The sequence below is a fragment of the Gigantopelta aegis genome, chromosome 4 (genome assembly GCF_016097555.1).
Source record: "Gigantopelta aegis isolate Gae_Host chromosome 4, Gae_host_genome, whole genome shotgun sequence".
NCBI lineage: Eukaryota > Metazoa > Mollusca > Gastropoda > Neomphalida > Peltospiridae > Gigantopelta > Gigantopelta aegis.
Window position 1 is genome coordinate 64,069,692 of NC_054702.1, and position 15,043 is coordinate 64,084,734.

The following is a 15,043-nucleotide window of genomic DNA, read 5'->3' on the forward strand; positions in this document are numbered from 1 at the left end:
CTGCATATTATTCACAGTAAATACAGTAATTTTCTGCAGACTCGTATGTCTTTTTTCTCTAATCAGAATTATGATGTGTTCAGTTGCCAGGGTAACAAATCATGGTGTATAATATAATTACTGTGTATAATTGAGCCCACAGCAATCCCTACAGCCTGCATTGTTGCTAAATAGAATTCCCGCTGCTGAAGCTTCAATGTCAGGAATAGTTTAATACTGAGACGTACAGAATACAGCATTAAGTCTTTGTTTTATACCTTAATAGATATCCTTCTCTAGGTTCTGGTTAGCCCAGCAGTATATAATGCATAAATAAATGACTGTTAGGTGTGTGTTACAACAGCTTGTTCTGAATGTGCATGTTAAAACCTATGACCTGACCTAAATGACTGTTACTAGTCTTAGATCTATTAAAACAGATCTCAATTTAAGCAGCACAATTCCTGAAAAATGGTTTTAAAGTTTGTTTTGTTTAATGACACAAAAGAACATTGATTTATTAATCATCAGCTATTGGATGTCAAACATTTGGTAATTTTGACGTATAGTTTTACAGAGGAATCATGTTACATTTTGTTATTAGTAGCAAGGGATCGTTTATATGCAACATCCCACAGACAGGGTAGCACATACCACAGCAGGGCTATTCCTGGCACTGGCCAAATTCGCCAATTGTGAATTTCAAAAACAATTGGCGAATTTTATTTTAATTTGGCGAAATAATTTTATGTAATAAATGATATTTAGTTACAAAATAACTGGGGTTTTGCAAATTTCGAAGTTCTGCTGACCTAGAGCTAGCCCTGCACGGCCTATGATATACCAGTCATGGTGCATTGGCTGGAATGAGAAATAGCCCAATTGGCCCACTGAAGGGGATCGATCCCAAACTGACTGCACATCATGTGAGCGCTTTACCACTCGTCTTACCCCGGCAAATGGTTTCATGCTGTCAGCAAATTTACTTTGCATGACGACATCCTCAAACAACAACAAAAAAAGACATGTTTTATTTAACGACACACTCAACACATTTTATTTACGGTTATATGGCATCAGACATATGGTTACGGACCACACAGATATTGAGAGAGGAAACCTGGTGTCAACACTTCATGGGCTACTCTTTTCAATTAGCAGTAAGGGATTTTTAATACCATCCCACAGACAGGGTAGTACATACCACAGCCTTTGCAATACCAGTCGTGGTGCACTGGCTGGAATGAGAAATAGCTCAATGGGCCCACCGATGGGGATCGATCCCACACCAACTGCACATCGAGCGAACGCTGTACCACTGGGCTGCATCCCGCCTCCTCAAACAACAGACTTTGTCAAGGCTTCGTTTTAGATTGCTTTAATAATTTTACATAACTCTTCCGTTGTTTTCTTCAATCTTTATTTTGTGAACCAATTTTGCTTAAAATCATTATTTTAAAAACGGTGTTTGTAGTTTACATTAATGAAATATAATAACTTGTAATCAATACTGGAACAGTCCTAAGCAGAACCCCCCAAAAATTAGTGTTTGGTATTTTAATACAAAATATATACAGCAGGATGCAGAAAGATCAAAGATTAATAAACGGTAATCAAAATAAAAAATACCATCAAATATTATCTTTATTACAATTTTACTTTTTTACAATTCCAAGATTAATGTAACAAACAAGTTTGTTCTTTTAATGTCTTTATTTTGGGTAATGAAGAAATGCTTGTTAAACCAGTTCGTCTTTATTGCCAATGACCTTTCCTTCACTACAATTATACCAAATGATTAACTGCAAAGGTGACTTTAGCTACCAACCAATGGATTGAGTTTCCCCATGTCACTTCTTGCTTGGATGGGCCGTGTTGTACAAGTCAGACTGTTTATCAAACCTAATGCTTCATGACAGGGCAATCCTCACAGTATGCAAGTAGGATGAGGGGGTTTTTTTTGTCGGTGTGTAATTCGATCTTTTAGTAGAAGTACAAGGCAAATATAAATAAAGAAAACAAATGGTTCTGTAAAAAAAAGTTTGTTTGTTTTGTTTAACGCCACCACTAGAGCACATTGATTTAGTAATCACTGGCTATTGGATGTCAAACATTTGGTAATTTTGACTTAGTCTTAGAGAGGAAACCTGAGCTACGAATGTATATTGTTTCACTAGAAGCAAGGTGTTTTTTTACATACACCATCCCACGGACAGGATAGCACATACCATGGCATTTGATATGCCAGTTGCGGTGCATTGGCTGGAACAAGAAATAGCTCAATAGATGGTTCTGTAATGACACATGGTTATAAGAGGTCAAATACAGGTCTGTTTTTTTTCATAATCTGTCATGGCCATGTAAAATATATCCTAATATAATGTGTGCACAAAAAATGGGTTAGACCCAACTAAACAGATGAACGAAACTATTATTTTCAGAGGCCTGAAATATATGGCAGTTGTGACAACTGGTGTAAAATGTTACAAAAGGAACTCACTACTGCCGTACAGGTTTCATCTGATATGCAAGATATCGTTTACTTTTTCATGGAGAAAATAGCAGATCACATACCATAACCTTAGATACACCGTTTCACTAAGTACTGTTTCAAAGAACATAATGGGTCTGACCACCCATCTTGTGACCCACTTATCTCCAGTAGACACTATTATATGATATTTTCTGTATTGTGATATATCACATTATGAGTACCCTGCATGTACACCATAATTATAAGATATTAAACAAGCTTCCATTTCATATCATGTTTATGTCCTGAGGGAAATAATTTTCAACAGCGAGTGTCAATGAAACCCATTTCATGAGGGACATATACATGATACAAAAAGGTAGCAAGTTTACTATCCTATTTATTATCCGTAGTCAATTTTAATTAATACCATTGATCTTATTTGGTTGATGTTCCGGTAAGGTTGTAGTTATGCCAATCATATGACGTAGAAGTGTTACATCTAACTTGTCATTCTAGTGGGACATAACACTTTGATATGAACCAAGGTATTTTTAACAATATGGGTAATACTAATAATACATGATATCATACTATATTATAAATGACATCAACAGTATTTTGAAGGAGGCTTTTGACCAAAAGAAAATACAAAGTAAAAGTAAAGTTTGTTTTATTTAACGACGCCACTAGAGCACATTGATTTTTTATCTTATCATCGGCTATTGGACGTCAAACATATGGTCATTCTGACACTGTTTTTTAGAGGAAACCCGCTGTCGCCACATAGGCTACTCTTTTATGACAGGCAGCAAGGGATCTTTTATTTGCGCTTCCCACAGGCAGGATAGCACAAACCATGGCCTTTGTTGAACCAGTTATGGATCACTGGTCGGTGCAAGTAGTTTACACCTACCCATTGAGCCTTGCTCAGGGTTTGGAGTCAGTATCTGGATTAAAAATCCCATGCCTCAACTGGGATCTGAACCCAGTACCTACCAGCCTGTAGAATGATGGCCTAACCACGACGCCACCGAGGCCAGTCAAAAAAAGAAGAAGAAAATACATGAAAAAAAGTTGAAGATTTTAAAATTTAAACTTTAAAACATGTGACACATAATTGTAGTAAAGTTATTTAGTAATGTCAATAACTTCAGTTTTTTTCATGACTATAAAGAAAATACCGGTAAATGTAATATCATGTTGTGATGTTCTAATGATTGATTATGATTGAAAATTGATCTACCAATGTGATGATCAATTATAAAAATCCATAACCGACTGTCGAGAAATTTTTTAATTGTAATTAATCCCCCAGTTCAATTGTTGAAATCAATATAAATACACTGAGATTGGTGTTGGTTTCATGTGTATATAAAGACTTTTTTTTTTTTAAAGTTACTAACAGTAGGATCTATATATCCTGGTGAACATAACAATAGGTACCTTGTCCTTATAACAAAAATTCTTCTTATAGTCATATAATTCTAACCAATTGTATAACCGAAAGTGGATTGGCTGGTGCAGACCAATTATATAACCACTGATCGATGATGAAATTCCAACTAAATCCCAACACTATTATCAAATAATTTGTGAGTTCAACCGTGATATATTTGTGGTCTATTTGTGACAGCATTCCACTCAGATATTAACAATGTGCCTCCAATGTCTCATTATGGTTGTTTTTGTTTTTGTTTTATTTAATGATAAGACTAGAGCACATTGATTCAATAATCACCAGCTATTGGATGTCAAACATTTCGTCATTTTTTACATGAAGACTTAGAGTAAACCTACTACATTTTTCAATTAGCAGCAAAGGATCTTTTCTATGCATCCCCCCCCCCCCCCCGACAGGACAGCATACACCATGACCTTTGATATACCAGTCACGAGGCACTGGTTGGAATGGAATGGAATAAAGCCCAATTAGAAAATGGGTCCACTGAGAAGATTAAATCCTACAACACAAGCGCCTCAGGTGAGCATTCCCCAGACTGAGCTAGATCTCACCCCCGACTGAGCTAGATCTCACCCCCGACTGAGCTAGATCTCACCCCCGACTTAGCTAGATCTCACCCCCGACTGAGCTAGATCTCACCCCCGACTGAGCTAGATCTCACCCCCGACTGAGCTAGATCTCACCCCCGACTTAGCTAGATCTCACCCCCGACTGAGCTAGATCTCACCCCCGACTGAGCTAGATCTCACCCCCGACTGAGCTAGATCTCACCCCCGACTGAGCTAGATCTCACCCCCGACTTAGCTAGATCTCACCCCCGACTGAGCTAGATCTCACCCCCGACTGAGCTAGATCTCACCCCCGACTGAGCTAGATCTCACCCCAGACTTAGCTAGATCTCACCCCAGACTGAGCTAGATCTCACCCCATCTCATCATGGATGCCTTAACTGATTGTGACTACAGCAACAAACCTACATTGGCTGCAATAGGTTTCCACCTGCAGGAATTATTAATAAATAATTAGTTGTATAGAATATATTGGTCTGCTAGATACATTATTAACATCATGTATAGTCTACTGTCTTGTCTGGGTTACCTCACTGGGACTAAACCACGAACAGCTTATGATAAATCATCATCTTCATCAAAATGTGTTAACATAATGACATGCTAGTAAACAAAGCATATGCATTTATATAATGGGGATCCGGATGGGAGAGAAAAGTATAATGAAGTACTGGTATGCAATGTATGTAAAAAACTAAAAAAGATTTCACAAATTACCATGATTATCTGAATCAAGCATGACAATGGTCAGCTATGAAATGCACTGAAAAACCTGCCGTGGGATGCATAAATATAGTGTTTTTAATAAACAAAACAATGAAAAAACAATGGAACACTGGTATGGGGGTGGGGCACCAACATTGGGGAGTGGGGGCCAACATCACTGTCTACGAGTAATGTTATGGGGTGACAGGACAATATATAACATGAAGGGGACGGGGGAGTTGCCTCCAAATTAACCTGAAAGACTTGTCTTGACTTGAACTTTTAATTTTTATACATATAGCAAACTGACATGCCTGTAATGTTCAAGCACACTGTCCTGGGAATGAACAATATGTTCTTATCTTAATAAAATACATAATTTTCCATATACACAAAGGCTGTGGTATGTGCTAGCCTGTCTGTGGGATGGTGTATATAAAAGATCCCTTTAGGGCTCGAACTTAACAATGGCACCGACAGCAAATGCCGTCGTTGAGATAAAAATTGCCTTAGGTAGAGATCATCACCGACGGCACAAAAGTGATGTCGGTAAAGTTCCTCAACAATGACAAAATGTATAAACCTAGTATATGTTATTTGCCAGCATTCAACATTTGCACGTTTGAAATATGTCTCCATACAGCAAAATAACCTTTCAGTCGTTGAAATATCACTTTAAAACACATTGCCATAGGGAGGCTCAAAATTACTGTCAGTGGACCGTTTCACCCATGACAATTCTTTACTAAATTGCCGTGGGAGATAAATTCTTAAGTTCAAGCCCTGTCCCTTGCTGCATTAGGAAAAATATAGCAGGTTCACTCTGATGATTACGGCGCAAAATTACCAAATGTTTCACATCCAACGGCTCCAGTGGTGTCGTTAAACAAAACAAAACGTTTTATTTTCCATGTACAAAATGTATATATGTATCTTGACCAATTTATATATGGTAATTAAAGCATGCGGAAAATTCTGATAGAAATGCTTCAGCAACAGATCGTGTACGAAGCTGCACACTTGTTAATTCTTGTACATCAGTGGCTGGAGCCAGTCTATTCACGCACCAAGCGAAACACGTCCCAACAGACCACGCATCAAGACTACATCGATTAACATTTGTTCGTGACATTACAGGTCTTCACGGAACTGATCAATAAAGCACCACTAGCAAAGATGAAAACATTACCGGGTGGCAGCAGGCAGCAACAGATCAATACGACTTAAGTCCTGCCATCACAGAACGTGATCAAGATGGAACGAAGAGGAAAAAATATAATTTCAAAATTATTCCACTTCAACACGGTAACTGAGGACAGAATTAATACGATTCCACCATTTTGGCCCTTAGGGAGCTGGATGAGGTTCAGTGGTAGTTTGTGGGATGTATACACTTCAAAAAAAGTATGGGAACCTGAAATATTAAAACATATGTTTTGACCACAGACATCCTAGTAAAGAACGTTCAGGTCTGTTTATCAACACACTGAAACACATTTCATAGTTTGCACATGCATCATGCAGTTGCCCCGTACACGTGCTTGGGGTGTCATTCTCGATTTTGACAATTTCCAGGAAGGTCGATTAATCACTGTGGAACATTATTTTTGTCAATCTTTTTCATTCTGTTGATCATACGGTTGTTTTTGTTTTGTTTTAGTCATTTTTATTGTTTGAATTTGCGATTTACTACTGAAAAAAAAGTAGTCTGACCCCAATCATCCTTCAAGATCTTTTGTGGTCATAAAACCTACTGTAATACTGAACTACCGGTTGTAAAGTTTGCCCAATTAATTCACTATTATCATATAACCATTCCCCACAGCTAATATACCTTACAATTTTGGCAATTGTAAATTCTTATTAGAGTTCCCATACTTTTTTTGAAGAGTATATTTCATGAGTGACGGGTTGCTGGATCAATCCCTCACAGTGATCTTACTTGCCAATGGTCAAGCAACTGGTCATACCTACTATATACTACCGGTAGTTTACATGTTTCATTGACCCAACAGGTGTGTTTTGTGTATTTAGCATCACCATCAATATGTATTAAATTAATCTGCTAGATGTGATTTTGCAGTATTAGAAAAACAAAAGTGAATCAGGATACCCCATAAACTGGTCTTTGACTTGTTTTTAAGGAATCTGCATACAATTGAACCATGACATGAACATACTTCGGTTGAATTAAGAAAATCTTTCCAAAAACAAAGAGAACAAATGAGAAAAAGACAAGTAGACATCAAAATATTTTTTAACATAGGGAAGTGTATACACGACTGCAATTTTGCACTGTGTGCACTATACTAAATAATGTGTAATATTAAACAAACCTAAATAAACAACAGTTTCAACTGCTGTCATTGTCAAAGTCTTGTCTGCTTTGCAGATTCATTGCATGAGAGTTTTGGTGACATCACGTGACACACGTCACTCTTGAAAAAACAATAGTTCGGTTTACGGGAGTAGCTGAAGAATGTCACCATTAGGCTACGGACATGCATTTAATCTCTTCACAACGGAAAATGGCATGGATATTAACATTTGTTGGTTGATTTTGACAATAAAGTGAATAAGGTAAAACATTATTTCATCAAATCGATTGTACATTACAATGTGCGTGTGCAGAAACCATTTCCTGTTAATACACCAGTTTATGGTTACTCGAGGATATATATATCCTTTATTTGGTGAAAACCTTTTAAGAATGATCTTTTCATGCAATTTATTTTAATTTGATAAAAAACAAACATTTTTAACATGCATTGAAATGTGTAACTATAAACCAAATTTTATTGATCTAGTCTAAAATGGAATTAAGCGTGAAATCTTAATGGAGCTGCTATTAATACTACAACATGGTAATAATATTTTTTATTTTAAAGTAAATTTATGTTAAGAGTATTTTTTATTTTTTTATTTTTATTTTTTATTTAATGACGCACTCAACACATTTTATTTATAGATATATGGCGTCAGACATATGGTTAAGGACCACACAGATATTGAGATATGAAACCTGCTGTCTCCACTTTATGGGCTACTCTTTTCCATTACCAGCAAGGGATCTTTTATATGCATCATCCCACAGACAGGGTAGTACATACCACGGCCTTTGTTACACCAGTTGTGGTGCACTGGCTGGAACAAGAAATAGCCCAATGGGCCCACCGACGGAGATCGATCCTAGACTGACTGCGCATCAAGTGAGCGATTTACCACTGGGCTACATCCCACCCCGTTACAGAGTAAATAATGTACATTATATACTTTTCAGTTAAGTTTCAGAAATACGATAGGCTATGTATGTGTTCAGTTAGGAATGACTACCAGATACTAATATGTTTTTAACTATATTATAAACTAGTCTTATAATGCTACACAATTACAGATCTATATAAGAGTTTTGAAGAGTTCTGGTCCTGTTCAGTGACAGGTATGTTTTAGAAAAGAGATTTGTATGCATGTCAGTCTTTGCCAAAAAAAATAAGTGATCGCTGGTGCACTCTTCTCATTTCCGGAGAGCGGCAAATTATTGTCTGTTCAATAAAAATTGTAATACACTTTGACTGTAATATCATGTGATTGCTTGCCTGGCACCATTTCAGGAGAACGATCTTCAGCTTGTCTTGATTTTGCCTATGGCAGTGAGACTGCAATTTACATCCTGTTCAATATCTCAAGTTCCAATTTTCTAGAGCAATATACATGTATTACCATCTAGCTGTTATCTTTGGAAGCAGTATTATTTTAATAGAAATGCAGAATAAAAAGTTTACTGTTAAGTCTTGGTTGACACATATTAAAAAAAATACCGTCTGTTGCTATTCAGAAATGGCTTATCTAATGGCAACAGATTTCTTTGTTTCTTTCATTTTTTAAACTTAAAGTCTGTTTTGTTTAATAACACCACCATAGAACATTGATTTATTAATCATTGGCTATTGGGTGTCAAACATTTAGCCATTTTGACATATAGTCTTGGAGAGGAAACCTGCTACATTTCTCCATTAAAAGCAAGGAGTCTTTGATATGCACCATCACACAGACAGAATAGCACATACCATAGCCTTTGATATACCAGTCATGGTGCACTGGCTGGAATGAGAAATAGCCCACTGGGCACACCGATGGAGATCGATCCCAAACCAACTGCCCCAATATTTCATTATTTGGACCAAATGTCAAGTAATAATCACGTTAAATACCCAACAGCCACACTTTGTTGTTAAACGGGTGGGATCTAGCTCAGTTGGTAGAGGGCTCACTTGAGGTGTTTGTGTCATACGATCAAAATTCACCGTAGTAGATCTATTCTCCAATTGTGGTTTTTCCCATCCCAACCAATGACGCACAACTGGTACATCAAAGGCTGGGATATGTGCTGTCCTGTCTGAGCAAAAATGCATATAAAAGATCACTTGCTACTGGAAAAATGTACCCAGCTGGTTTCCTCTAAGACTATGTGTCATAAATTACCAAACATTTCACACCCAACAGATCATAATGATTAATAAATCAAAGTCCTCTAGCTGTGTCGTTAAACAAATCAAACTTTAACTTTCTTTCATTCTTTAGACAAACTGTCACATATGCCAGACATCAGACACCTAATAATTATGTTAGATACCCAACAACCACATACTGTTCTTTAAACATATGTTCCTTTCTTTTTCATTTCAAATAAAACTGAAAAGCAAAATTACCACAATCCCACGATTTTGGCACCTAATGAGAAAGGTGTAATAAAAAGAGTATTGATTTTAGGCGGTGTGAGCAGACATACAATGTACGATCATTTAGCTGATGGAGACAGGATTGAAGCCTTATTCGGGTCGTAAAACAATGCTGCTGATAGTGATGGAGAGCTACTTCAGTAATCTCCTTACACAGATTAAGATTTGACGGGCAATCCAATTTTACACTTTTTTACACACTAATCAAGTGCATAAAACACACAAGGCAAAATAAGAAAAAAAACTGCTTCAGGCTAACGTTACAAAATAAACAGATTCCTTTAAAAAAAAAAAAAAATGTTTTTAAAAATTAAATTAGATTTTAAAAAATAAATCAGTGATTGGATGGATGGATGAATGAATAGATGGATGAATGAATGCATGGATGAATGAGTGAATGCATGGATGAATGAATGAATGCATGGATGAATGAGTGAATGCATGGATGAATGAGTGAATGCATGGATGAATGAATGAATGCATGGATGAATGAGTGAATGCATGGATGAATGAATGAATGGATGGATGGATGAGTGAATGCATGGATGAATGAGTGAATGCATGGATGAATGAATGAATGGATGGATGGATGGATGGATGAATGGATGAATGAATGGATGGATGAATGAATGAGTAAATGCATGAATGAATGAATGAATGAATGAATGGATGGATGGATGGATGGATGGATGAATGGATGGATGAATGAATGAATGAATGAATGAATGAATGAATGAATGAATGAATGAATTAATTAATTAATAAAAGAAAGGAATTTTGCCATTCAGATAAATAAAAAATTTGCCATTCAAATAGAAAAATCTAAATAATGATAACATTATTTTTAAACATTGGCACTGGTGCATCTATCAGTTTTGATGGTTGATAAAACTGATGATATGTACTGCAACAAACTTTAGAGCTGGGCGATATTGAAATTTAAGGTTCGGTATCAGTATCAGTATTTTTGGGGTAATTTACCTTGGTATCGGAACAGTATTCGCCATTGATAAGATACTGGTAAGATAAAATATTTTCGGTATACTTGGTTTTATATGCATGCCCGAGTTAATTTCATTAAATTCCATACACAAGGCTCTCATCTCTCTCTTCTTTTCAGCTACCCCTGCATGTGCTGTAACCTCACCGTGGTGCAGGGGTGTAACATTCTCTTTGAGAATGGCCAATACAGCACAAATTGAGTAAAAGTCCGTATCTATCTGTGATGTTTGTATTTGTTGCACAGTTCTTTACCCTGTGTTTTAATTTAACTGTTGCATTTTTATATTGATGTTGATCATCACATTGTGTTCACATTTGCCATAGTTTGACACCCAATAGCCGATGTATTTTTCGTGCTGGGGTGTCATTAAACATTCATTCATTCATCCTTTTCAGCTATTTCGTGTTCGTCAGATGTATTGTTAGTGCTTTACTAAATGGCAGATAATATTTTACAAGACCGAAATTTCGGTATTTTGAAATTTGCTCAGTATGGTAAATTAGAACTGACATGATACCGATACCGATACCGAATGGTATATACGGTATATCACCCAGCTCTAACAAACTTACTATTTTTTGTAAAATAAGACTAATACAATTTTGTTGACATACTTATTTAATAACTTTTGTATAATCTAATATTAATATAATTTGTTGACTAATGACAGGATGAAATATACACGTAACTAATATAATTCCAACCTATGTTTTGTAATTCTCAAACAATCTGTCAGTATGATCAATAATGCTGTTACGAAATTTGGCAATAACAACTGGCCAATTAGCTAACATTGTACATCGACATCCTATGACCGGGGTTAGATATAACACAATCACTGAATCAGGGATGTTGATGAAGAAGTAACAGAGTGTTATGAGCTGTGTAGCAATGACCTGGCAATTTAACAATGTACATAATACATGTACACTAATAATTAAATGTTCTTTGCGTCTATACATTTTAAGGCAATCTGGCTAGCTGAATGGCAGTGGATTTATTGCATTCATATCTTTATGAAACAAAAAACATTTAAGCCACACCTCCTCCTCCCCAACCCTATTCGCACTCATTTTCTGCAAGTAACCAGATTATTCAGGAAACAATGTTTAAACTAAAGTCACTGACAGTACATTCTGGCACTAATGTTTTGCCTTTGTACATAATAAATGATTATACATTTTGTTGTAATTTTGTTATTTAAAAAATACCTTTCTTTTTTTCTTTTCATTTTATGTCAAACCAAGGTAAATTTATTTGGAACCCCCCACCCACCCACACACACCACTTTTAATGGAGACTGATATGGGATATAAAATGTTTCCATTCAAGACAGACTTGTTCAGTAATGCTGATGTTCTTCATTTATGATAATGTTTAAAATTTATTAATAATATTTTTTTTTTTTATTAAATAACTGTGGTCAATTCTTAAATCAATTTAGGCATTCAATTCAGTTTTCAGAGACTAAAAAGATAGGGTGTGATTTTGTAAAGATTTTTATGTATTAAATAACTGTGGTCAATTCTTAAATCAATCTAGGCATTCAATTAAGTTATTAGAGACTAAAAATATAGTATATAGTGTGTGATTTTATAAAGATTTTATTCCGACGTTGTAGCAGCGTCATGGTTTCATTTTGTCCATCTGTGCATTATCACAAGCATGTAATCAGATACACACCACACTGCATGTTGTCTATTGATTTGCCTAATGACAGATATGTTGGCAAGATAATCTAGTTTTCTAAGGTTTCAACAAGTAATAAATACGCGAGTTATCGTACAGATGACAGATAGATAAGATGACAATGGATTTGGCAGATATTACACTGTCGACAGTTTACTGTTAAAGCCGCACACCCTAGTTCCATCCAGCGAAAATAAATTATAATTTGGTTAATCTACAAACCTGTAACACACTTAGATCACGCTTTTATCAAATGGAGTGAAAAAGCAGGTTTTATATCGATAAATACCATGAGAATCCCCATGTCCCAATTGCTTGAAATAATTTTGAAAGTTAGTATTCTGATGTCACCGGTAGAAGCACAACAATGCCTACGTCACGACAAATTTCACAGACTTGGGGTGCGTTCGTTTCACCTCTCCTGGACATGTTCCAACTGTTCTGTCCTGGTTGTATCCCCTCTCCAGATATCGTAAGACTTAGCAAAATTATTGGTTTTAAGGGTTTGTAACGTTTTGTATTGAGACACTTACTTGTCTGAACTTTATTGTTACTGAAAATGTTCACGAACTGTGAAGAAAAATCTCACAAATGAACAACAACAAATCGGATGTTGATTGCGCGAACCGTGCACGAGAAAACAAACCGAACCAAAATGATACCGGTCACGTGATATACCAACGTCTGTGATATTAAAAATAGATTGGACCTCACTTGCTTAACGTTTTTTTCTCGACAACACGTTTTGTGAAAAAATGCAAAAAATGCATTTCGTGGTTTTACAAACATCAGGATTACCAAAAAGCACTTCAGGTGAATGGAAATGTGTATTCTAAATAATAAAATGTAAGTAAAGTGCAATTTTATTTGTGAAAAATGGGGTTTAATAGCGAAAAACAACGCCGTAATGGTTAACAAATAAACGTAACTAGGGTGTGTCCCTTTAAAAGAAAATGATTTTTGTTTAGAAAAAGACTTCTTTTTATTCAGTGAATTTATGTGATTATAATGAAAAATGTACTTCTAACTGGGTTTTTTTTTTTAAATCAATTTGCATGTACATGTATGTCAAAAGTACTTGATTAACACTATAACAGTACACCAGTAGCATATTCAGGAAAAAGAGTGCTCATGAATAGTTTGACTGGTATCATTGCCTTCTATCACATTACATTCATCTAATGTTAGGCAAAAAATTGGTCTAGCGAATGACTGACCGCTCGCTCTCTTGAACATGCCACACAGGTCTATCTAGGCTAATTACATCAACAAACAGAAGTGTACTTTGTTTTCAAAATAAATACTGTCTGACAGTTTACAATATTATAGAGAATGACATTATTTCCAATTTGCAGTACTCATTATATCAGGAACATATATCATAATATATTTTTAATATCTTTATTATTTTACAACATACTATTCAGTGTGGCAGTTTCTAAAATGGTCCCACCAAGGGTATATGCTGGGGGTTTGGTAGCTCGAGTCACCTGTAGCCCTCACCTTATTGATATGCTGTAGGAGAGGGCTAGAAAAAACTGTGTGTAATACTTCGACAATCATCGATAATCAAATTGTAGCCAGCTACTTTATTTAAAATACAATTGTTTTCCTAAATCTGATGCCACAGAGCCTTAGTTTGATTATTCTCGAGTTCAGTCATGACATTGAACTTACATGTTGTTAACCAGTACCAACGTGTCATGTGGGCACACACTTTGCTCTACATCACCACAAGAAAGTACAGGACAGGTTCGTTTCGCATACATAGGTTGGGTTTCTTTGTGTAACGTTGGTACTGGTTAACCACCATGTAAGTTTAATGTCATGACTAAGTACGTCAAATGTCTATACTTGTTATATCGTCATCTGCCCCAGACCCAGTCATTGGCAAGGTCAGTTAAAGTTTGTTTTGTTTAACAACACCACTAGAGCACATTGATTTATTAATCACCGGCTACTGGATGTCAAAGACTAAAAAAATTGGTAATTTGGGCAAAGTCAAATGTTGGGCTTTTGGTGGCTATGCGTGAATCCTTGATGAATATATACCTGTGGGTACAAAGAGAACCCTAGCAACTACTCAAAATCATGGAGAAGAAACCTGCTGCCACTAGATAGGCTACAGTATTCCTTCTGAGTTGCAATACCTTCATTTTCAAATGACATAACAGCCTTTGATATAGAAACTGTTGAGTAGTAATGGTCATAATGGGAATTAACCATACTGGTGCCTTCATCACTCCTACAACCCACTGCATCTAAAGAAAAATACTTTGACCATGACCCACATCCTGCTGACAGCAAATTTGCTTTCCACATTCATTATGCAGAAGTGAATGAAAAGGGGGGAAAAAATCAAATTCAGGCTGTTCATCATCTTTATAGACAGGCTATGGTTATGTAGGTGATCGCAGTGAG

At 36.0% G+C, this 15,043-nt stretch overlaps 1 protein-coding gene across 1 annotated transcript in view; it reads right to left on the reverse strand.

The window, feature by feature from the left end:
* Positions 1-15,043, reverse strand: part of LOC121370916 (fasciculation and elongation protein zeta-2-like) — a 58,959-nt gene that overhangs the window by 23,230 nt on the left and 20,686 nt on the right. The gene's annotated exons all lie outside the window — the stretch shown is intronic.